General features: G+C 32.5%; 1 long non-coding RNA gene across 1 annotated transcript; it reads right to left on the bottom strand.

Annotated features, from left to right (window-relative positions):
• Positions 1-14,669: 14,669 nt before the first annotated feature.
• LOC143047819 (uncharacterized) lies at positions 14,670-17,651 on the bottom strand. Its single transcript, XR_012969665.1, has 2 exons — positions 17,428-17,651; positions 14,670-15,238 (listed from the first exon to the last, which is right to left on the bottom strand). It is a non-coding gene; the product is annotated as an uncharacterized LOC143047819 (long non-coding RNA).
• Positions 17,652-24,697: the final 7,046 nt, after the last annotated feature.

Here is a 24,697-nt window from a genome sequence, read left to right as displayed (position 1 = left end):
TTATGAATTTCATTGAATGGCTTCATAATGTACACAGCCAACTCATAATTTACAAAACGTCACATGTGTCTGAGCAGAAAGTTGGTGAACCAGGGTTATGTTTGAGAACGTCTCATCCTTTATCTGTAATGCTCATCTAAAGATACCAAGACCTTGTAGAGAAATATTCCATATATACGTCACAAATAATACATGATGGTCTTGAAATATAGATTCCAGGTTCTAACGTTTGTTTATCATCCTAGTTACGTGTCGTAGTGATATTTTTATTTGTCTTTGTACATAATTTACCTATACTGTTAAGTCCATTGTGGGTAATTTACATGCCCAATGTTCAAGATGGTCATTCATTGCATTCTTAACATTTGTTTTTGCTACGTACTTTTTTGTTTATCATAGCAGATTTTATACAGATAACCATCTTATGATGCACAAAAATAGGGTATACATAATAAAAAAAAACGAAAGAAAATCTAGCAATTCAACAGACTATAAATAACAATAATACTGAATGTTTATCCCACAAAGAACAGTCGCATTACTGAACAGCAACAGAATAAGTATGACCTTCATAGCTAATAATATTTAGCAAACAAGAAGGATGTGAAGGAAAATTTATAAACTTGATAGCTATATAACCAATATAACTGATGAAATGCTGTGGTTAAGTACCATTTCGTATCAAAACCTATTGTTGGAACCCATCCCTTAAAAATTGTTGATTCATTATAAGGAAAGTAAAATAAATAAAAATAAAAGTATAATATTTATTAGAAACATAGACGTCATTGCATATGGGCTTATATCTAGCAAACTGAGATATTTAGGCTTTACACAAAGACGATTTCAACTAAATAATGCCATCAAAGTATTAAAAATGTGTTCCAACTGTAACAAATGTTTAGAAAAGTTCTTATTAAATAAGTGTCAAGACATATACATGTAGATGAATGTAGAAAGAATTTTGGTGGTTAATCGTTATAGAATAACCGTTTCACAAATTATATCGGATATGTTTCTTACGTCGTAATTACAATTCCCTTCCCTTTTTATGGATTTCACCTACCGGATGAGACTATTTAGTTGGTTTGTATTAATATGAGCAACGCGATAGGTGCCACATGAGGAGCAGAATCTGCTAACCTTCCGGGGGGAGCACTTGCGATCTCTCCAGGTTATTGTGGGGTTCCCGTTGGTCAGCCTTAGTTTTCTATGTTGTTTCTTGTGTACCTTCATTTGTCTGTTTGTCTTTACCATTTTAAACTATAGCGTTGTCATTTTCTTCTCGGTTGATGAGTTTGGCGGTTTCTCTGGTATTGTTCGACCATCGTTTCTTTTGCTTGTGTTAAATATTATCAAATGTTTAAAAAGCCACATTTCTTTGAATGTCAAATTGTCACTGTTGATAGTAATGATTTCTCGTTTCCTATATCACGGTGGGTATGGTTGTCCTGCGAGAGAACGTTCTGTGCTGGTGATTCGGTCCTGACGGGTGCTGGTGATCAATGAAAAAATGTAAACAAAGACGAAAATTATGATTTTTGACGTTTTCACTCATAAGAAATGGAAGAAAACAGTTGAAATTTTTCAATTTTGTTTCTTATGGGTTCATATGTAAACCATTAAAAAGTTGACTCTCTAAACTGTTTCAGTAAGCGTAACACAAAAATGCTCATTTTCACAAAATCTAGCACTGAAAAAAAAAAACAAAATGCTCATAGTGTCCGCTTTCTACACCGCAATCCACACGACAAAACTATTTTGTGAAAAAACATTGCAATTTATTAAAATTTAGCATTTTCTCAATTTAGTCATGTCCTGATACTGTGCTGGTGGGTCCTGTCATTGTGCTGGTGGGTCCTGATACGGTGCTGGTGATTTCGGATAAGAAGTTGGTCATATTTGAAACAAATGTTACAAAATCAATAAAATTGGGCAGATAATTGTTGTCAATAGGATCTATGACTCCTATTTTAGCTCTTGTGCATCCATTTGGCTGTTTAATGTGTGTTTTCAAATGATCGTAACTTGTATTACATAATTACATAAAAGGGCAACATCTGTCGTCAAATATCAGATAACAATATATAGTATCTAAAATAAAAATAGTTTTATTAAGATATTAAATGCCCCTTACATTGATGCTTCAACAATGATCAAAGCCCATGCCGCATAGACATGTTTGTTAGCGCTCCGCATACCCCTCCCCACTTCCACCCAACCAACCCTCCCCATTTCCTCCTTCATTGTTACAGTGGTGTACAGTGTATACTCAATTGGTAGTATGAAGCTACGAGATATTTTAATTTTTGAAATTGACATATTCTAGTCTGCCCTTTCATAAAATAGTGAAATTTTTTTTAGTGTTCTTTCGAACTTTCGAAAAAAATACCTGATAACCGTTCAGACAAAAAAATTATGTTGCGAAAATCTTACAGATACAGCAAGTGATTCTTAATAGCTATAAGATACATTTTTCTTTTAAAATACAACTTTTAAATCTTACGGGAAACTATTCGAAGCTTAAAACTTTCACTGTAACCTCGCTCTAACTTATCCCCCATCCCCCCCCCCAAAAAAAAAAAACCAAACAAACAAACCCGCAATACTATTGTCATTTTCTTGTAGTCAGCACTTAATTGTTCACAAACAAATGTGTTTTAAGCTGCTAAAGACATATGATTCAAACGCTCAGAAAGTCCTTTGTTCTATATTTTTGCTCTCCATTTTTATGCAAAACCTTTTACATTTTTATTTTATTGGTTATTGTTGAAGGTCGTACGATGACGTATGGTTGTTAACACATACTTCCTTTGGTTTCTTATGGAAATTTGTCCATTGACAACAAACATACCACATCATCTACTTTATATAAGTATTGTATAAATTACAACGTATTTTGGTGATCTTGCAAAATGATCGTAATCCCGAAAATCGTAAACATATTTTCTTATCTTAAAAAGGGGACAAGAAGGGTTCCATTAATAGGCCAATAAATAAGATAACAGTTAATTTAAAAAAAATAAAAAAATAGGGGTATTTTTTTCTCTCATAATAACAGTAAACAGATTCACAACAATGTCAATTTCAAGAAATCTGACAACAGTTAATTGACAGTACAGCATCAATGATCTTGAATATATGCACAGCGTCAGGAAAATTCCGTTTAACGAACTTGCACGACTTTTGCAATATATTATTGTTGTAATATACTTTGCATGGTACTTATGACGCATCAGAGAAAAATTGAGCAACAAAACAGTCGTTTTATTGCCGTTCTGATACAATTTAAACAAACCCACCAGCACAGAATCAGGACCCACCAGCACCTGACAGGACCAAATCACCAGCACAGAACGTTCTCTCACAGGACAAACATATCCACCGTGTATATTGGATATCCATCCATGACACAAACACCGAATGTTCACAGCTGAAACCCCACAATAAGCAAAGGAACTGGTCTTTTATTGCTGACATCAGTTTTGCTTAACTTTATTTATTTTACGTTGTTTTCCTTTAATTTTGTGAAAACATTTTTTATCACAGCTTTTTGAAAGACATTGTATCCGCTTTATAGATGATAATTATCCTATCACAAAGTAATTCAAGATTACTTCGTATTGCAGTTAAATCATTCACTTTACACTTACATAATTCAGGACAAATCATAATTCGTCTTTCATAAAAATATGGTGTGAGAGAAGACAAGTTACGCATTTGTTTTGACATGACATATCATTGATTTGTTCTTTTTCTACTGGTGATTCAATGTTGAATTCTTCCCAAAACTAAGGCTGTTTACCCCAAAATAAAGATTGCCTAGTCTTCTTGGCCTTTCTACTCGGTCAATATCTCTTATTGCGGGATAAATTATATTCAAATAGATAATGTGTAAAATATATGTACAACGATATTGAAGGTGTTCCACATTGGTAATTATTTCTGGTGATTGTAATTAAAAATTATTGTCAGATTCTTGATTCGTATTTTGACCTACTGAGGTATTCTGGATAAGATTACAAATACTAACACGTTTTATTCAGAATAAATTAATATAGCAATAGGAAATAAACAAACGCATTCCTTTCAGGAATAATCAAAAATACAAAGTTTATCAAAAAGGGACGAAAGATACCAAAGGGACAGTCAAACTCATAAATCGAAAATAAACTGATAACGACTGGCTAAAAATGAAAGAAGACAAACAGACAAACAATAGAACACATGACACAAAATAGAAAACTAAAGAATAAGCAACACGAACCCCGCCAAAAACTAGGGGAGTTATCAGGTGCTCATCAAGATGAGTATACAAAAAGATCACAAAATAATATTTGTAAACATCAGAACTATTAAACATGTAGGTCAATATTCGAAATGCGCCTAAAAATATGATATGTTCACAACAATCTCTGTGCAGTGATAATCGACATCGTGCAAAGATTTAATTTAATGTAACACGTCTTCTGATTGGCTGAAAGTTTTTTTCTATTAGCTCATAGAGATACTGTTGTAGTCATCAATGTGTTTTTGGGGATTTAATCCTTGAAAATGGAGTATTCAGTCTATTCGAAATAACCTAAAAACTTGAAAAATGTGTGTCACACTTTTGAATAACCCGCCAGAAAAGGGGGACTTTTCGACCTTCAATATAGAGGATTACAAACAAAGGTGACTCTGGCTTTACTGGCTGTTAAGTTGTGTAATGTTTCCTTAAGACCTTAAGACAAAATAGGAAGTCACGTCGAAACATTGCATATTTCCAATTTTTCTCCAATTTATAACATGTAAGATGTAGTTTTTATTGTACCTACATAGATATTATACATTACAGTAGTGCAAACGAACTTAATAGAATATTTATACACTATAGTGAACAGATAATAATAACCTTTGTAGGTTAAAGGTTTTATGAATGACATTCGTTTATGAAGTATGATACATTCGACTTGTTTATAATACGCTTGGTTGATTATAATGATATACCATTTGATACGACTTATCAAAAGCATATTTTTGTATTTAGTAATACATAATTGCAAGTTACAGAAATTTTTGGAATTTTGGATCTTCAATGCTCTTCAATTTTGTACTTGTTTGGGTTTATAAATATTTTGATATGAGCGTCACTGATGAGTCTTATGTAGACGAAACGCGCGTCTGGCGTACTAAATTATAATCCTGATACCTTTGATAACTATTATAGGCATACTGTGTGGTATAGCATTTAGTTTCTACTGGCATTTGCTCTTAATTTGTGAGTCGTAAAACTAGATTTATAATGACAAACATCTATGTTTTTTCATAAAAACATGTATTTGATGGCATTCCTCTCGAATTCATTAACGTCATGATCGTAATATATTCTTTTCTACATCCTTTTTTCAATTATGAAACAAGTATTATAATTAAAAACCATAAACCTTGAATAAAGAGCTTAGTGTATCATTAACGATACCAATGTTGATGCTTCAAAAGTGCATGTTTATGTTTCTTCATTGTGCTGTAGGTAAAAATATTTCAATTTCGCAACATCGACTACACAAGTTGAATGTAAAACCTTTAAAGAGTTCCGTTAAACGTATGCCAATTAAGTATTTATCATAGCCTGTCCTTCTGTAAAGCAGACCGGAATAGCGACATAATTTACGAAAGAAAAAGAGATACGCAAAAATTCGTGTACGCTTGTAATACTTGTCCGTTCTTTTTCATACAAAATAGTTCTAATGATACCATACTTAATTTATATCAAGAAATAAACATACTGTTTCAACGTTATTTTAACGTTATAACATCTATTCAAATATTGAGATCTTTTCAAAATTCTATATTTTGTAAATTATATTAGTAGAATATCAATGAAGAAAGTATAGCAGAAAATTCGTGATTACTAGTATTCGGTTTTTTTTTATACTTCTATTGATGTTTTATTTTCATGAAACAAAACTGAAAACAATATGAGCATTGAAATTGCCAACATATTGTCAATCATCTAAATATGAAACTGTAAATACTAATAGATAATTACATTCAAAGAATGCAATTTCAAGTTCACAATGATTTTTAAGGTTTTTTAAAGGTTTCTAAATGTTTGCCTTTTGTCCTTGTTTCTTCTCGACGTCGACTCGACTTCGAATGTTATTTTTTGTCATACAAAGGTCAACAAGCAAGATGAAGTCGACCAAAATAGCAAAACACATTCCTGTTGTGCAGAATCCAAATGAGTAACCATAATCGAAGTACTTTCCTGCTGTGATTTCATCTGTATTCCTCGAATATACAGCAAGGCCTATCAGAATAAACACCACTGAAAGAGAGAAATAAATCATATTAGATTTTTGTGGGATTTGGACGAAATTTTTATCAGATTTTGGCACATCCTTTTGAAACTTTGTGTCCTCAATGCTTTCCCATAAACTCATTATAGATATCAGGAATAATATTTTACATATACGCCAGACGCGCGTTTCGTCTACAAAAGACTCATCAGTGATGCTCGAATCAAAAAATGTTAAAAGGCCAAATAAAGTACGATGTTTAAGAGCATTGAGGAACAAAATTTTTTAAAAGTTTTGCCAAATACAGCTAAGGTAGTCCATTCCTGGGGTAGAAAAGTCTTAGTATTTCAAAACTTCAAAATCTTGTGAACAGTTAATTTATAATTATAAACATATCAATGATAACTCAAGTCAACACAAAAGTGCTTACTACTGGGCTGGTGATACCCTCGTGGAAATAAATCTCCACCTGCAGTGGCATTGACCCAGTGGTTGTAAATAAACTCATCATATATACCAGGAACTTTGTACTTGTTTTTTTTTTATTATTTTGATCTGAGCGTCACCGGTGAATCTTAGGTAGCAATACACAGTTAGAAGTTTAGTTTGCATTATGGCCATGGTGAATTTTTTAAATATGAAAGTTTTTGAACAATAAAATGGATTGTTAGACAATTGAAGAACAATATAGCCTTCTTAGTGTTTATATGTACATTTAGATTTATTGTTTTATAGGCCATTTATCTGTTTGACAGTCTATCCGTACCGCCCATAGGTCGATAAATTATTGTAGTGTTTATCAACAAAGATTTTTCGCTCGATCTTTTCAATTCAATTTTATGGAAAAACGAGCAGAAATGCATATGATATTTTTTTTGGACCACTTGATAGATATAAACCTATGGTTTCAGGAAAGGTATCACTGTAATTGATTGAAATTTCCCTTTGGACCAAATTTTGGAGACTTTTTTTACATGCTCACCCCCTTTATTTGCAATATTTATTATAAAAGAAATGCAGATTGTTGCCATGGTTACACCCAAAAGGGATTATATTTCACCATTATGACCAATAGAAATTTGGACTTGAATGAAGAGTTTTCTCATTGGCACTCATTCCCCATCTTCCTATATCTATAACAGTAAAAGTAATATTCAGAACGATAAATTAAAGAATAAACACTTCAAATATCATCGCATGTTTTTGTTGTATTTAGTTAACACGTTTTGTCTCAAGTATTCTATATAGTGTTCTTTTAACGTGTTCGTTTATCGTCATTTTTCGGGTTTATCGTAGATTTTCTTTCACCCTTCGTAACGTTAGCTTATTTTTCAATCTGGTTTGTATACCTTATCTTTGATAGTAGCAGGCATCTAGTCTTCAAGTTCGTGGTTTCTTTCCATATCATATTTAAATTTTGCCTTAAAATAGTCCGAACTTGTACGCATGTTTATCAAGATGATAATTGTTTTATTTTACAAAATTATGGTTTTCAACAACATAGCATTGAGATTGTGTGAGCAAGCAGACTGAACAATGGAATATTTCTTGTTATTCTGTATACGTATGAAGTATAAATTAACTCACCATAGATACCAGGTTTAAAATTTTATATTCATGCCAGACGCGCGTTTTGTCTACAAAAGACTCATCAGTGACTCTCGAATTAAAAAATGTTAAAAAGGCAAAAAAGAGTACGAAGTTGAAGAGCATTGAAGACCAAAATTCCTATAAGTTTTGCCAAATACAGCTTAGGTAATATATTCCTGAGGTAGTTATTTGATACTATTGTAACAACTTTCTAAGTAAATTAATATTTAAAGGGCAACAGGTGTAATGGCTATTGTGGTCATGCTGTGGAAACAAAGTTTGATTGAAGCACTGACCCATTTGTTCTACATTGCTATTGACTGTATCTGATTAAATTGTCATTCCATTAATATGTGTCATGTCCTTGGTACTTTAGCTTGTGATCTCTCATATCTCAAGGTTGTAAGCAACCAAGTACCAATCCGTATGTGCTCAAATCACATATTTTGACAATTATAATAATAACTATAATAATGCAATTGTACTAAGATTGTGTCATTTTTCTGAACAAAAGTGGCCCTATTACAGTGCTGACTATTCTGACAGAGTCATTACCTATTTTTCTGTTATTTCCGATTAAATATAGTCTAGCCCAATCAAAGCTTAAACTTACCAGCAGAGAAAGTAGCCACGATAGTTGCAATTCGTAATATTTTGTTTTCAGGATGCTTAATCAACCTCAATCCAACACAAAATGTAGATGTTACGATAGCAACGAGTCCAAGTATACACATGGCTCTAACTATTATAAACCAATCTGAAAAGAATTTAACAAAATAGACATAAAAAAAGTCATTGAAGGCCGTACCTTGACCTATAATGGTTCACTTTTATAAATTGTTATTTGAATGGAGAATTGTCTCATTGGCACTCATACCACATCTTCCTATATCTTATCAATGCTGGTTGATTGTTTTATAAGACAACCCGTTTGTGCTTCATTTAAAAAAGTAAGCGTCTTTAAAAGAAAACTCAAAACTCAAAAACAAAGCGGCCAATTATAAGAATACTACAGATATAAATCCACTCATCATAGATTCCAGGATAAAATTTTACATTAACGTCAGAAAGTGCGTTTCGTCAACAAAAGACTTGTCAGTGAAGCTCGAATCTAAAATAGTTTAAAATTCCAATTAAGTAAGAAGTTGAAGAGCATTGAGGACCAAAACACCTACAGGTTTTCCCAAATACAGCTAATGTAATATATTCCTGAGGTAGAAAAGCCTACATTGTATATAGTATTTCAAAACCTCAAAAGGTTTGTAAACAGATAATTTATAAGTATGACTATATCAATGATAATTCATGTCAGCACAGACGTTATGACTAATGGACAAGTGATAGCCTTTTAAAATCAGAAATAACAAATTAATAAATGACTATTATAAGTTTATATAAAAGTAAAATAGTAAAAATTGACGAATGAAGCAACATTTTATGTATAAAAACTTAAAACCTTCACTTGAGGCAAACTTTGTGAAGTGACCATGGTTTTGAAACAGAAATTGGTCGTTAAACTAAAAGTCCTCGAGAACAATGACTGTATACAATTTGTAAAGTCATCGAATAGAAATTTTGATTTATTTTCAATTGCAAGGAAAACAAAAATATCAGAAAAAATCTATATAATGATATACACTAGGATGATGAACATTTCATGCATTTCCCTGATGAACAAAAAATATTTAATATATCAAACCCGGCTTCCTTTAAGCATGCTAGAATTGTTGGCTTCTTTTTTAAAGGTCATTAGAACTGAGGTTAGAAGTCTCGTTGCAACATGACTATTGAATATTGTATTATTGTAAATCTATCACTATTAATTTTTATATATTGTTTTGTTTTATTATGTTGTTTATTGTCTGTTTGCACTTGCCACAAACCCTGTAAATGTTTGATATCAATAAAAACATTGAAATTGAATAAAAGTTATACTACAATATAAATGTTAACTGTATATAATGTTAACCTTTAAAAAATAGTGACATTTTCTAAACCTCTAATTAGGTAACAACCCTTTGAATTGAGTTTCAGTTTTTATTCAGTTTTTTCATATCATAAACATATTATAAACAGTACCTTAAATTCGATTATAGCCTGACGATCATGGAGTCTTCCAATCAAATCTACATCAATATGGTATTTGAATAAATGTGAATTAGTGGAGGAAAAAACTTCAAAGAAGAGGATAAACAAGTTTTCCTTTGATATCTTCCTCACTCTAAAACCACGAAAAATGAACTAAAAACAAACACTTGAAAACAAGGTCTTCAAAAATCCTAGACTTGCGATTTTAAGATATATGCATCGTTCGGAACACCATAAAATATGCATTGACTTCCTTAAGAGGCTACAATTCCACAAACCAATTATCCAGACTACCTACTTTAGGTGTGAGAAGGAAGTAGAAGGAAGGATGGATAATAACAACAGCAGCAATTAAGAACGCAACGTCGTTATGAGGACTGAACCATATCTCAAATCATCTCAGTCTATTCATATAACTTTATTATTCTGAACACTAAATTATTATTCGGAAACAGGGAATGTTTTGCCAGTTTGTCTGCAAAAGTTCATTATGACAGTAACAATAAAGGTAGGACAGGCAAATCATATATCAATCGTTAAATCGAACTCACATGAGAACTGTTACCTCCCTGGTGAATGTAAAAATGAATTGTACAATTAAATACCAGATATCGAATTCACCTTTCAAATAGTTGGTTCGTCAATGCTCTTCGTCTTAATACGTGTTTTTTTTTTTTTTTTTTACTTTTTTCACTTGAGTGTTACTGGTAGTGGACTGAATGCGCTAACAGAATTTCATTCCTGGTAGCTATGATGAGTTCATGTAAAGTTAAAACCGCTGGGTCGATTTAACTAATGTTAATTTCTCGTTGTTACAATGCTTTAAAATGAAATTTAAAATATTAGAATTATTCCAGCTAAAACATGTTTGTGATATGGGATAGAGAAATATGTTTTTAAGGTGGCTCGGCCCTTTACCAATGCGCATATTTTAACGCATGTTTCTTACGACGAGTGCCTTGGAAACGGTCGCTTTAAGGGGTCTTCTCAAAAATAGCTTTGACGACCTTGGAACGCGGGCGTGTATGAAAGCACCCTTGACGATGTAAACAAGCGAGGCTAACGGGAAATACGAACGGTCAGAAATTCACAGTGCTTTCTTCATTTTTCGCATAAAAGTCTAAAAGGAGAAAAATATACATGATTTAAGCATAACATTAAAAAAAAAGAATATATAAATACTGACAAAGTCACATGAATGACGTCGACGGTATTTGGTGCCGCTTCGCTCCCAAAACGCATTCTCATCTTACACGGTCGCCTCTTGGGTCCGTTCGTACCATATTTTGAATTCACTTAAATACCAGTTGAATTAATTGATGTCTTGGATATTTATTTTTGAAAATGTTTTGCCAATGACGCAATGATTAACTGTAAACAAATGATAGCGATGTAAACAACTTCATGTCATCGTACAGCTTTCAAAAACAGGCAAACTTGTGACCCGTATCAGAGACATATATGTGTATATATGTCTCTGCCCGTATAGTATGGTTTAAAACATCGGGGCGGGTTTGTTATCATGCTATAAACCGTTTGGCGTTTTATAACAGTTTGTTTCTGTCATAAATATATTTAAAACTTGAAATATCTTTATTTCCAAGTATTTTTAGGAGTTTATTCCCGAGTATGCGATATATTTTTCCATTGCAATATTTTGATAATTAGAGTTATACCAAAACAAATTTGAACATGCCAATTTTCTAACAGACTTAATACTTAACATTTTCATTTAAAGATTTGTTTACCTGCACGAAAATCATCTGATAATTTTTCTCGTATCACAATTCCATGATTTCCGGAACACTAGACTAAGTCCTATAATCTAAGAAATCGGGGCCAATGTTTTCTATTTTTATGATACTTTTCTATTACTTATTTTGTGAATTGTTATTTTGTTGACTTGCAATTTTCTGTTGTATCTATCAATATGTCAACCGAGTTCATATTAAAAAAAAAAGAAATATCAGCATTAAAACTAAAATAATTGAATCAGAGCACTGAATGTTATTAAAATAGACTAATGGATCCAGCAACGATCAATCGGGTGATCCAGCCATTTCAAAAGGGGGTTCCCAACCCAGGACAAAAAGGGAGTGTTCCAACTATATTTCCCTATTCAAAGGCATTGATCGTCCAAAAAAGGGGGGAACCCGGAACCCTCCCCCCTGGATCCATCACTCTCAAAAGTAACCGGGACTGGCCTAGTATTCCGACCTTATATATCGGTCTATGATATTATTCCTAAATACTGCATGCTTTGCGGAGAACCGCAAAAGTTTTGGTTTCACCATGTCGCGATTTTGCTAGGACATACATCCGCAGCGTGCCGGGCAGTCTCAAACACTACTAAAGACTTTATATATAAAAAAAATCTATACTACTACTAGGTTCAGGAAAAGTTTGGATTGTAATTTAAAAACTACGCCCTGTATACACAAGAACGCTATATTAGCCGGTGATGTTGGCAAACTTTAACTTCTATCTTAATTTTTGACATGCTTTTTTAAAAGGTAAGCTAATAAGGAAAGTTCTTGATTAAAACAAATGATCACAAATATAGTTGAGTGATGTCAATGCGGCAAAAAATGTGAATGACAATTTTGTTTGTGATCACTGATTTGATCTTACCGGGGCAAAGAAATGCATAACTAATCATCGATCTATGCGTGATGATAAAAGGAGACAATGTTTTTTTTTATTTATAATATTGAATTTTAAATATGAACTTTGGTGGATAGTTGTTTCATTGGCAATCATACCACATCTGCTTATTTTCATATCGTATGGTTAACATAGAAATATGACTAATCTGACATATGACCCTTTGATTATACAGAATGTTCAAACAGCTGGATGTATACATACGAAGCCTCGTAGGGTAAAAAAGGGGAATTTTGCCTATACATGCACCAAGCGTAATTGTCAATTCATTTTTTTTTTTATGGCAGTCCATATACCTAGCTCCCTTCTTACTTTGCATAACTTTCATAATTGATACTTATCTGCATGTTCTCATCCGTATTATGCTTGAAATACTTGCCAGTGATCATTCAGTATGCACAACTTTAGTTTTCATTATGTGCAGTCATATAAAAAAACGTAATTTCTGGGACTTTTATTTGTTTGACTATGTGGTATATCAGTTTATAGTAATTGTTGAAGTCCGTACGGGGACATAATTGTTATCTTCTATGTAAATTGGTCTCTGGTGAAGAGTTGCCTCATAAACAATGATACCCCATCTTCCTATTTTATACCCTACGCAAGGAAGTGGCGCAGGGTATAACATTTTTGACCCATCCGTCCGTCCATCAGCCAGTCTATCAGTCCTGTTTCTTGTCATCACAACTCCTCTCAAACCACCCAACAAAATTTCATGAAACCTTTTTAGATAATAAGGACATACTATGCAGATGTGCATATCGACAGGAAATTACGATTCAAACTTTTTCTAGGAGTAACAAAATGTATGCCCCTTTGAACTTATTTGCTTCAATATACTACTGCAAGTTTGTCATCGCATCTCCTCTCAAACCGCACAATAGAATTTTATGAAACCTTTTTAGATAAGGACATACTATTTAGATATACATATTTTTTTCCTAGGAGTAAGGCCCCTTTGAACTTATTTGCTTCAATATACTACTGCAACAGTTTGTCATTGCATCTCCTCTCAAACCGCACAACAGAATTTCATAAAACCTTTTTAGATAATAAGGACATACTATGTAGATGTGCATATCGACAGGAAATTACAAATTATTTTTCTAGGAGTTACGCCTCTTTGAACTTATTTGCTGCAGTATACTACTGCAAACAGCTTGTCATCGAAACTCCTCTGAAACCACACAACAGAATTTCATGAAACTTTGTAGATAATAAGGACATACTATGTAGATGTGCATATCGACAGGAAATTATCGTGATTTAATTTTTTTCTGATACCATTTTTTTTTTTCTTAGTTATTTTATTTCTCTAGTGGCAATGTGGGGACTGACTGCCAAAGCAGGGCTGGCTTCATAATCCACTAATGAGCCCCCACCCTATGTCGGACTCTGTAACAATCATCCCATCAACCAAATATTTTGAAACATATTTAGAATTCAAGAAAAGACAAGTCCATGAAAATGAGGTTAAGTTCAGATAAACCCTGCAAGACAGACATTTGTTATTCATTTATTATTTTGTACATAAATCACCCATTAGTTTTCTCATTTTAAATGTTTTAAATTGTTCATTTGTCATTTCGAGACCTTTAAAACCAACTATGCAGAATATGTTTTACTCATTGTTGAAGTCCATATGGTGACCTACAGGTATAGTTATTTCTGTGTTATTTGGTCTCTTGTGTCTCATTTACAATCATATCACATCCTCTTATTTGATATTTTAATTTGTTATAATACATTTAATAATCATTTTATACACCAAATATACATGAAGATGACCTATTGATTACACAATATTATATAGCATATTAAAAGAGGACTTACTGTTGACCAATGAACCATACAGATTATGTGGTCAATGACAATTGCCAGACAGAATTGTAAATTATTTCACGCAAATAGTTTATCTACTACATGTACCTATTAGTATTTATCATTTTTGAGTATATGTCCGACATGCTGACGACGGACAGTCAATGGTATATACCATAATATGTCCTGAAAATTGGCGTAAAAAAAAAAGGCTCAACTAAATCAAATTTTTGAAACGTGATTGATTTTATTCCTCTAATATCTATGAGATCAAATTTATAAAACATCTATTAATATAATTAATTTCAATGTACCAGTATACATGTAAGAATTGTTGCCATTTATACATCATGTACATGTACAATAATTAGCTGATCAGCTCTATATTTTCATTATTTTTATTCTCCTTCACTGTTTTTTTTATAAGAGTAGACTCATATATATGATCTGTATTCATCATTGGGACAGGTAGCTATGTATATAGGTGAAGTAGGTCCTATTGATTTGATTTTTTAAAGGATTTTGACAGCACTAAAGCATATACATGTAGTTCCAATTTATAGTTGATCTTAGCTCCTTAAGTGGATTGTGGCAACACATATTGCATATATACATGTAGAATGTTGTTCTTAAGTTTCAGCACTTTACGCATAGTTTCCGGTTGCAAGACTAGAATATGATACTGGCTTCTCATGAAATTCTGTCAGTACTTTGCCAATAGTTTCCAAGTAAAGTTGAACATTCCAAGCTCACTCCTTCCATTTGCAATGTACATGTACAAATGTACTTGCAGCCTGAAATTAAATATCAGAGTAATTCTGTCAGAAAATCAACAATTATTGACATTCAAAAGCATTATATAGATGTAGACTAGTTCATAATGGTAATGTGTCCATGGGACACAGATGAGCAGTCGCTTCCATATAAATAATGAAAAGAGTGACACCACCCAAATTTGTACTTGATCTGAGTGTTGCTGTAGTAAGCATTACATACAATGTATAAGTTTCAGAACATTTGGATGAAGCAAACTTGTGTTAAAGAAAGGAACAAAATTTCAGCATTTTTTTTAATTTGTAAAGGGGCATAACTCTAGAAAAGTAAAAGCGACCCCACCAAAAATTCAAACTTCATGTGTGTTTGATGGTACAATATAGTAAGCTTAAAGCATATATATATATATATATATATGCATTAATTGTGTATTAGTTTCATAACATTGGTAGAGGCAAACTGAAGTTGGAGAACAGAAACCAAATTTGGGAGGTACATGCAAGTTTGATAAGACTGACCATGCAAGGGTAACCTTAAAAGAACTAAAATGGTCTAAATTAACATGTGTTTATTTGATAATAGGTTCGTTTTCATATATTTTTGTTTTCCCTTAAGAACACATAAAATTTTTTTTTATAATTTAATTTGGTTGAATATTATACAATTACTGTCTTTTGATGAGGTAAATATGCGGTTTTATTGACTTTTGAAAAAATGATATTCACTGAGGCCGATGGCCGAAGTGAATATCAGTTTTTCAAAAGTCAATAAAACCCCATATTTACCGAAACAAAAGACAGTAATTGTTTTATTCCATAGTCTGAGAGAAGAAAATGTATCTAATGACAAACATATACCAATTTTTTTTTTTTACATGAAACATTTTACCATAACGTTGCATGTAAAAGCGTGTGACGTTAAGCGCAGTGAATAACACTTTCTCAGGTGAATATGCTTTTTTTTATTCAAAATCCAATTCATATAGAGAAACCTACTAAAATAATACCAATATGGATAAACATGTATATCGAATTTCTGAACAGAAAATAATGAAAATGAGACACAAAAAAATATAACCAAAAAATAAACCTGTGATAATACTGCTTCTATTGGTACCAGGATGCTTAAAATCAATCCAAAATATTTTTTTTTGAAAAAATGTATACACCTATAGTTGTTAATGTCTGTGTCATTTTGGTCTTTTGTGGATAGTTGTCTCATTGGCAATCGTACCACATCTTCTTTTTTACATTATATACAATATATATGAACAGCTAATAATCTCAAGTGACAAATACTTATGGCCACATTCTGTACATGTTTAACCCTGATACTTCTATCATTTTTGTATACCTAACAGAATTAGAGGGGGGGGGGGTTAATGGTAAACAAATTGTGATTGATAAAGATGAATCCCTCGATATTAGATGTACTGCCTCCTACTGTAGGGTTTATCATTTACAAATTAGGCCAATTATATCATATTCTCAAGAAAATAAACAAGTCAATCAAACCCTAGACCTTAATAGAGGGGTGGACAGGGGTAAGGAGACAGGGGAATGAGGGATCAGAGAAAAGGGGTATCTTTGAAATATATTTTGTCTTGGGGCAAGGAGATGGAAGAATTGAAGTAAAAGGGGGGGGGGATTTTAGAGTAAAATGGGAAGGGAAATATAGTTGGGGTCAAGGAGTAGATACTGTCCCGATGGAAGTTATGGGGTACCCCACATACATATGACCCTAGTCCGAGATTTCTCTGACGTCCAACGGCTGTTTTGCCAGACAAGCTGGGGCTAATCTCGGACTAATATGAACCTAACTTGGCTACGAAATTAGATATTAAAAATGATGATTAAAAAAGACTAATTCATTGACACTAACGGTCAACGGTAGCGTAAAAATGACAGTAAGCTAGATGTCATCCCTTCCTCCATGGCCGTTTGCACACGGATATTTTGCAAAACTGGCCAGACATGTTTACAACTTGTCTGTAAAAGGTAAAATAAACACATAAATAACATACCAGCTGTAACGATCTATAATATTAAACATGGACCAGAAATTGAGCCCGTGCAAGGTTTCAGCCGCAGTGATTTTCAACAGTAGCGAGTATTTTGAGACAACCCCCAAGTGTGTATTTTTCGTTATACTGATAACATTTGGCTGCCTAATATATCGAAATCTATGTTTTCTTATGTAATAACCCTACCTTCATCGTCGTATATTCGCCACAATGTCTGTTATGCATGTACATGGTCGTATTCATCAATATAGTATGCTGCTCGGTAATGGCGACCTTGAAATTCCTCTGGTCCGATAATGGCGCCAAATTAGAGGGAAGCAACTCGCGCCAGACAAAATTACCGTATTTCACCAAAATAATCAAAATTTCACTTTTTGATAACAAACAGTAATACGATAACCACATTTATATTCTGCCATCGTTTATTGATATAATTACAAACATTATTTTATTAAAGCCATCAATAAAGAATTCACAATTAAGTAATTAATGGAGTGCAATGAAATCAGACCTTATGGGGTAGAGGGGTCAAACAAAAGCTCGTAACTTTTTTAAAAGCCTGGTGACCCCCATTTTATTTTACCTTAAAGTGTTCGAAAAATTCATAGCTTTGACATATCTGTTTTTAAAAAAAAAAATCTACCGGGGAAATTTTACGAAAAATCGATTAAACCAATATTTTTTGCCTTAAACTAAAATTAGAAAATGCAAAATTTAGACATAAATCTGAAAATAAAAGGATTTTTAAGTCAAAAACAACCAAGGAAAAGGTTTACATTTCAAATTCTAATGTTTTTTCACATAAAAATCATACTGACTTGGTTTTAAAAGTCTTTGAATTTGATGTAACGGTTATTGTTGGAAGGGTGGGCATGTTTGGAAATAGGGTCAAAATCGCACATTTCGGTTCAATTTGAGGAGAAAACGAGCCTGGTGACCCCCTTTTTTCTTTGCATTTTTGGATTCAGCATAAAAAAATCTACAGAATATGTGAAAATAAAAAAATTCTACCGGGGGTCACTATTGGGGTGAGCCACCTTAACAGACTACTTCCATTTGATAAAATAGCATACCCCTATATTGGATATTTAGTCGTTTATATACATTTTGTTATATCCTATAGCTTATCTCGGTGTGGTTTCAAATTGAAAGAATCTAAACGCGCGTACACTCACAAAACAACTTTTAAATAATAGTAAATAGTGTAAGACTTTTTGAAAATAACCCCGTTGATAAAAAAAAATTCAAAGAGAATTAGTCCAACACCTTTAGTCTATGTAATCAATACATTGTATTACAAACCTTTTCCTGCATAGCTTTTTATCATCACACAACATGTTTCATTTAAAATATTATCGCATTCTGCCCATAACCCACTGTTGGTTTTAATGTTTCTTTTCATTTTCAACACCTCAGTCGTAACGAAGTAATTAGTCGAAAACCCAATTATATAAAATATTGAAGCTGTGGCTAGTATCAAGACAGAGGCTGATAATCTGAGATCTGATCCATCTCCCATCTTTTTTTTTAAAGAAACCAAATCTGAAAAGATCAACTCGTCATCATACATCATACTATCTGTGTTCTATGTATAATTTTTAAACTGTAAATGATATAAATCTTTATGAGTTTGTTTTTTTTTTTTTTGGTTTTTTTTGTTAATATCTTTAATCATTATATTCATGTAAAGGTAATTTTGTCAATTTTTTTCTCCCTTGGCGATTCATTTGTTTATTATTTGATCACTGCAATTAAATATATTGTGTTTATGAGAAGTTAGAACTTAATAAATTAGGAAATAGTTGCAGAAGATTTAAACTAAGTTCTACTTATTTTATCTTACCCCAAGGAGTAAGTTCGACTTATTTTATCTTGTCCCGAGTAGTAAGTTCTACTTATTTTATCTTTCGATGAAATGTACACCCGGTAATAATGGTATCAACACTTTTAAGTATTTAGGTGAATTTGATCTCTAAATGACCCTTGTGTTTCTCCTAATAACCTTCTGATGTCGTGTTATTTTTTAATCATGACGTCAAAGTTTTGAGTTTTGATGGCATAGTTTTCCGGAAGTTGTGATGCCGTAGTTTGCCGGAATACATTTTTTTCTGGTTGATTAAAAGAATGACCGAAAAATTTGCATAAAAGTGTAAACACGTCTATCATTTAATTCTGTATCTTGTTTCGTATCATCAAAATTAAAACCACAAGAAATTGTTACAAACAGCAAACTCCACTGTGAATGCTTTTTTAAAATACAACGTATGTTACTTTCTATTAAAAACAACATAGATATAGATGTATACTTTGAGTCAAGTTTTTGCACTTCATAGGACGGATAATATCGAACCTAGAGAATTGTCAAATTGCTTACCTTATTACAGTTTTCAGTTTTTGGAGTTTCCAATTTTGGTATAAAAGGTAATATTCCAAAGGATTTAAAGTTTCCCTATTTTGTTTTTTTTAATAATATTCATACACATGAGGGAACAATAATAATGTCAACTTTAATTTTCCTTTCAGTAATTTCTTTGTTCATTAGTGTTTGTTCGAAGTAATCGAATATCTTGTATTTATGAACACACATTTGGGTCAATCGGACTTACTAATTAAACAGTTGCACTGAAGATTAAAACTATAGGAGTACTGGGTTTCGTATAAAAAAAAAAATTATAAATAGCCATTGAGGGATATCCCCTTTTATTTACATAATTGGTGAAAATGTTACAATTTATATTTATATTTGATAATTAGAATTGGTTAGTTAGCTTTCAATTTAAAAATGTTGAAAAATCATAATGATTTAAAATGAAAAAAGACAACACTGTAGACCTTCTTGTTGTTGTTGTTTTTTGTTTTGGCGTAGGTAAAACTAAAAGCTGTTGTAACTCTTAGGGAGCTACCATTTGATTTTTATGGGGGGCTAGGATGAAATTTGAAAAAAATAGGCAGGTCAGGAGTTTTGAGTAAAAAAAAAGGCAGGATGAGACACTTGCAAAAAAAAAAAGTCAGCACTACAATTTAGGTAATAAAAAAGCAGGATAAACTAAAAAAAAAAAAGCAGGATCGAACAGAGTGAAAAATAAAAAGGCAGGACAGAGATGACAGCTAAAAAAAATGCAGGACAAAATTTTTCATCCTAGCCCGGCCTAATTTTCACTGCGTGCAATATTCTCTTTCGATTACCAGTGTTTAATAGGCTTTCGTGATAATGGTAAATCAAATCGTACATAGACGACTTATATAGTATCCATTTGCCTAGTTTAACCTTTTCTCCTCAGTACAAACTAGTCTTTCAACACAGTACATGATATATAAGGTATAAAGAAGGAAGTGATTGCAGATTACCTTAACTATATACAAGTGGCAACTCTAAATATCAACACAACAATGTTAATCTGCAAATTTGCGAAATAAATGAGGATCTTGCCTCGCCGCGGTTCAAATTCATGCTATTGGGATATCGATACAGCATGGCCTCAACTGTATCCTGCGCTCATCTGCAATTAATTTTATCTGCATGTCTTATATATCATGTACTGTGTTACAACTCGGGACAATACTGACGAGGAAATGATACATATATACACCGAAAAGAAATATTTGGCGGAAGAAGACAAAACAATGTTATCTGAACAAAATCAATTGGTATCCTCGCTTATAATAATTCCGTTTGTGTTATTTTGGGATGAAATTGGGAATAAGTCGACTGGGATATTGTTTCCGTCATCTGACAGATTATTGATGCATGGCCACAGACCACAATTAATTTCTCTATTCAAAAAACAATTGCACCATGCCGTTTTGGCAAATCTTTTGTGTGTGAAATGTATAGTACTAGTCCAAAAATATATCCAAAATTCAGAAAGATTGAAGCAATCACTCTTACATATGTAGCCAATACACATCCATACCCCTATGGACAAGCAAAGAGATGTTGCGAAAACTGTTAATATGACCTTTTTGCACTCGGTTTAATCACTCTTTCCATATTAAATCAGTAAAAATATAACATCCAAAAGTTAATTTCGCCTCTTTTCTTTCATCCCCCCCCTTTCCACAAAAAAAATTAAGAAATGAATGAGGAAGGGAAAGAACAAAAATTAAGAAAAAATAAACTCTGATTAAAAGGAACTATATTCGACAACGAAAAACGGGGTCATTAATTGTTCTTGAGCTTCAAAGAAAAGACTTCATTTTAGGACTGTTTGAATTTAAACATAATTTCGTCGTGGTTAAACTAATTAACAACCCTTAATTCTCAACTTGACGGCATACAATGGTTTGAGTACCTGAGTTGCAGGGACCTGTTTCTAACATGCCTTCGGATGCTATAAAAATCTGATATTTTAGGACCCCTGGAACCGGGTACCGGTATATAATCATGTTTTATGTAAGAAATAATTCATGCAAGCCATAGATTAGTTGAAATTTTCACATGACCTGGGTTGTTATATTAGAATTTTACCCCAAGCGTAAGCAGCGGGAAAAGTTAACGTATATAACGCGGACCTAGGCCATGTGAAAAACCAAAACAAATATATGGTTTCCATGAATTATTTTGATTCTATTATTATGGTTAGGTTTTTCAGTAAAATTATCGATTACTCTTTCTTCTGCACAACGTAACAGCATGCCGGACAAAGCAACTGGCCTCCTAGAAATGTTGCATTCATGTTACAACAAATACTTGTTCTAAAGCGCTCTAAAGTTTGGAATCAAATTGCGTGTACAATTGTCTAAGATGTGATAATGACACACATTATGGATTTGTTTTATCAGCGTCTATCAACAGCACTGTTAAAAACCCAATTAGTTTTTTAAGGACATACGATACAGTTACAGGGGAGGTAATAACTTTGCTAACGTAAATTGTTATTTTCGAGACGTCAAACTATGATTTATCGGGAAAAGATTCAGTTTATGACTGTTTTATATCATTCAAACCTACTTAAGTTGAAAACGACTTCATGGACCCCTCTTTTTTAAAATGCCATTTGGTTTGATTACGTAAGAAGATTGTGTGCCAATTCTCATTAAAACGTAAATAGTGCAATTTTTTTTAATTTGATAAATATGCCACAAATTCGTGAACATTTGATAAATATGAGTTATTTCTGAATAAAAATGTATAAATATTTAAGATACTTATAAAATACAGAAATTACAAATTATTTAACTAAAAACCATTTGTGTTTATCTTTTAAAACAAAAAAGTTCTGGCTTTATTTCGAAAGGGGAAAATACGGCCACAAATCCGAATTTTGAGCAAATATACAAAATTTCGACTTCATTTTACTCAAAAAGTATCACATGAAGGTATATGTTTTATTACATATTTGATTTAATCAGGTAAAAAATAGTCTATATGGAATTTTTTTTATCAAAACGTAAATACGGGATCAAAACTGTATCGTATGCCCTTAACTTCACATTAAGTTTACACATGTAAGTCTTTACCTAAATAATAAAATGATGACTTTGTTTAACATCTACATCTTCGAACTTAATAAACATAATAATACCTCAGATACAATAGTCTGCTTTATATCTTGACTTACCTGTAAAAATTGACAATGAGTGTAGGTATTTACCAAAACTTACAACAACAAAAAAACGCTTTCTGCTCCGCAATTGTATTTTTTTCATTTCTATGTATCAAAATTTTTTGCAGTATCTGCTTTTGCAGTATATATCCATAGTGTATACGATATTCCATCAATATTTCCTTGATTGTGGGTTGATGCTTAAACAGAACTAAGAGTTCAAAGGGATGAAGCTAAATGTGTCCCTTGGGAAATTTAGCTGACGCCCACACGAGTTTGGTGACTGTTCAGGCATATCTGCATGCATGATTCACTTAAGGAATGACTGTAATGTTTTTTCTGTCTATAATGAAATAACATAAAAGATGTGGTGCACACTGAATAACGCGCGTAGCGGGTTATTTAACAGTGTACACCACATTTTTTATGTTATTTCGAATAGACAGAAAAAAAACTTTACAGTCATTTCTTATCCTTTAATTCTAAATTCCATTTAAAACCGTAGAAAACCATGTAAAAACGTTGATGACGTCACGGTCACATGACTAAATTATGTCTATGGGCTGATAACAAAATAACGTCAGCCAATCAGAAGACGCGTTATATTCAAAATTAAATTTTAGATGCATATATTCCAATTATCGTAACAACAAACCGCTTTTATGTGACCTACATTATTAAACGTATTATCAAGTTTGTATTTATATGAGTAACACGATCTGCGTCACTTGTCACAGTGGAGCAGGGTGATCTGCTTTCCCTTCCGGAGCACATAATATAAACCCCGGTTTTTTTATGAGGTTCGTGTTGCCCAGTCTTTAGCTTTCAATGTTAGTTTATATTTGAATTATGAGTTTGAAAGTCCTTTTGGTATTGTTCGCAATGAGCATATGGCGAACCTAATATTTATCTTTCGAGTGTAAGCTCATATAAATATACAAGAAGATGTGGTATGGGTGCCAATGAGACAACTCTCCATCCAAGTCAAAATTTATAAATCTTCGCGAAGTGGAGAAGAAAGGATAAAACGCGAAATAAAGTATCCGCGAAAATAAGTTGGTTTACTGTATTTGGAAGAATTCAATTGGTAATATTTCCGAAAATGAAAGAGATATTAAATGCATTATTTTTCGATTATCAGTTCAACGAACCAAATATGTATGCGAAATTTTATGAAAACTTGTGGTATAAAGATAAGAAGATGTGGTTTAATTTAAATGATACAAACTCTCCTCAAGAGACCAAATGACACAGAAATATAGAATATCCATACCTTGTCTCGAATTATAAATTTTATTTAAACAAGGCTTTGAAACAGATAGAAAGCGAGGCAATACACGGTCAGTGACTGTATATCACAAATGAATATACGGTCAATTCAATTTGACTGCGCCAAAAAAACCAGCTGCAATATAAACTACTGTACCAGATAGGAACAAGATTGAATTTGGCGCCATTATTTGGTCGCCTGTCCTAAATATTTTTTCACAAAAAAACTTAAGACTTAGATTGATCGTAAGTATATTGAATTGTTCATGAATTACGATCAATCTTAGTCGAAAGTTTTTTTTTGTGAAACTCCTGTTATTAAATGGTCGTTGTTTTTGTTGTTCTTCATATTTTTTATTTTTTTTTTTTTCGTTTAAATTTTTAAATAGTTTGTTATTGTGCTGTGCTATTACATTGCTGCTCGGGCTCATGTAAGGGAAGGGTTGGCGCCTCCAAGCTAGTTTAATCCCGCCTCATTATGTATGTGAGAATTTTGTTTCAGTTGTTGCCTTTGATGCACGTCTGTCATATTTGTTGTTTTTTTTTTTTGCAAATCGCTTTTGTGGAGATTAGGCCGTTAGTTTTCTCAATGGAATTGTTCATATCTTTTTATATCGGTGTCTATAATTGACGACTATGCG

This window comes from Mytilus galloprovincialis, chromosome 10, assembly GCF_965363235.1.
Source record: "Mytilus galloprovincialis chromosome 10, xbMytGall1.hap1.1, whole genome shotgun sequence".
Classification (NCBI taxonomy): domain Eukaryota; kingdom Metazoa; phylum Mollusca; class Bivalvia; order Mytilida; family Mytilidae; genus Mytilus; species Mytilus galloprovincialis.
The sequence above is the reverse complement of the archived record's forward strand: the minus strand, read 5'-3'. Positions and strand labels throughout refer to the sequence as shown.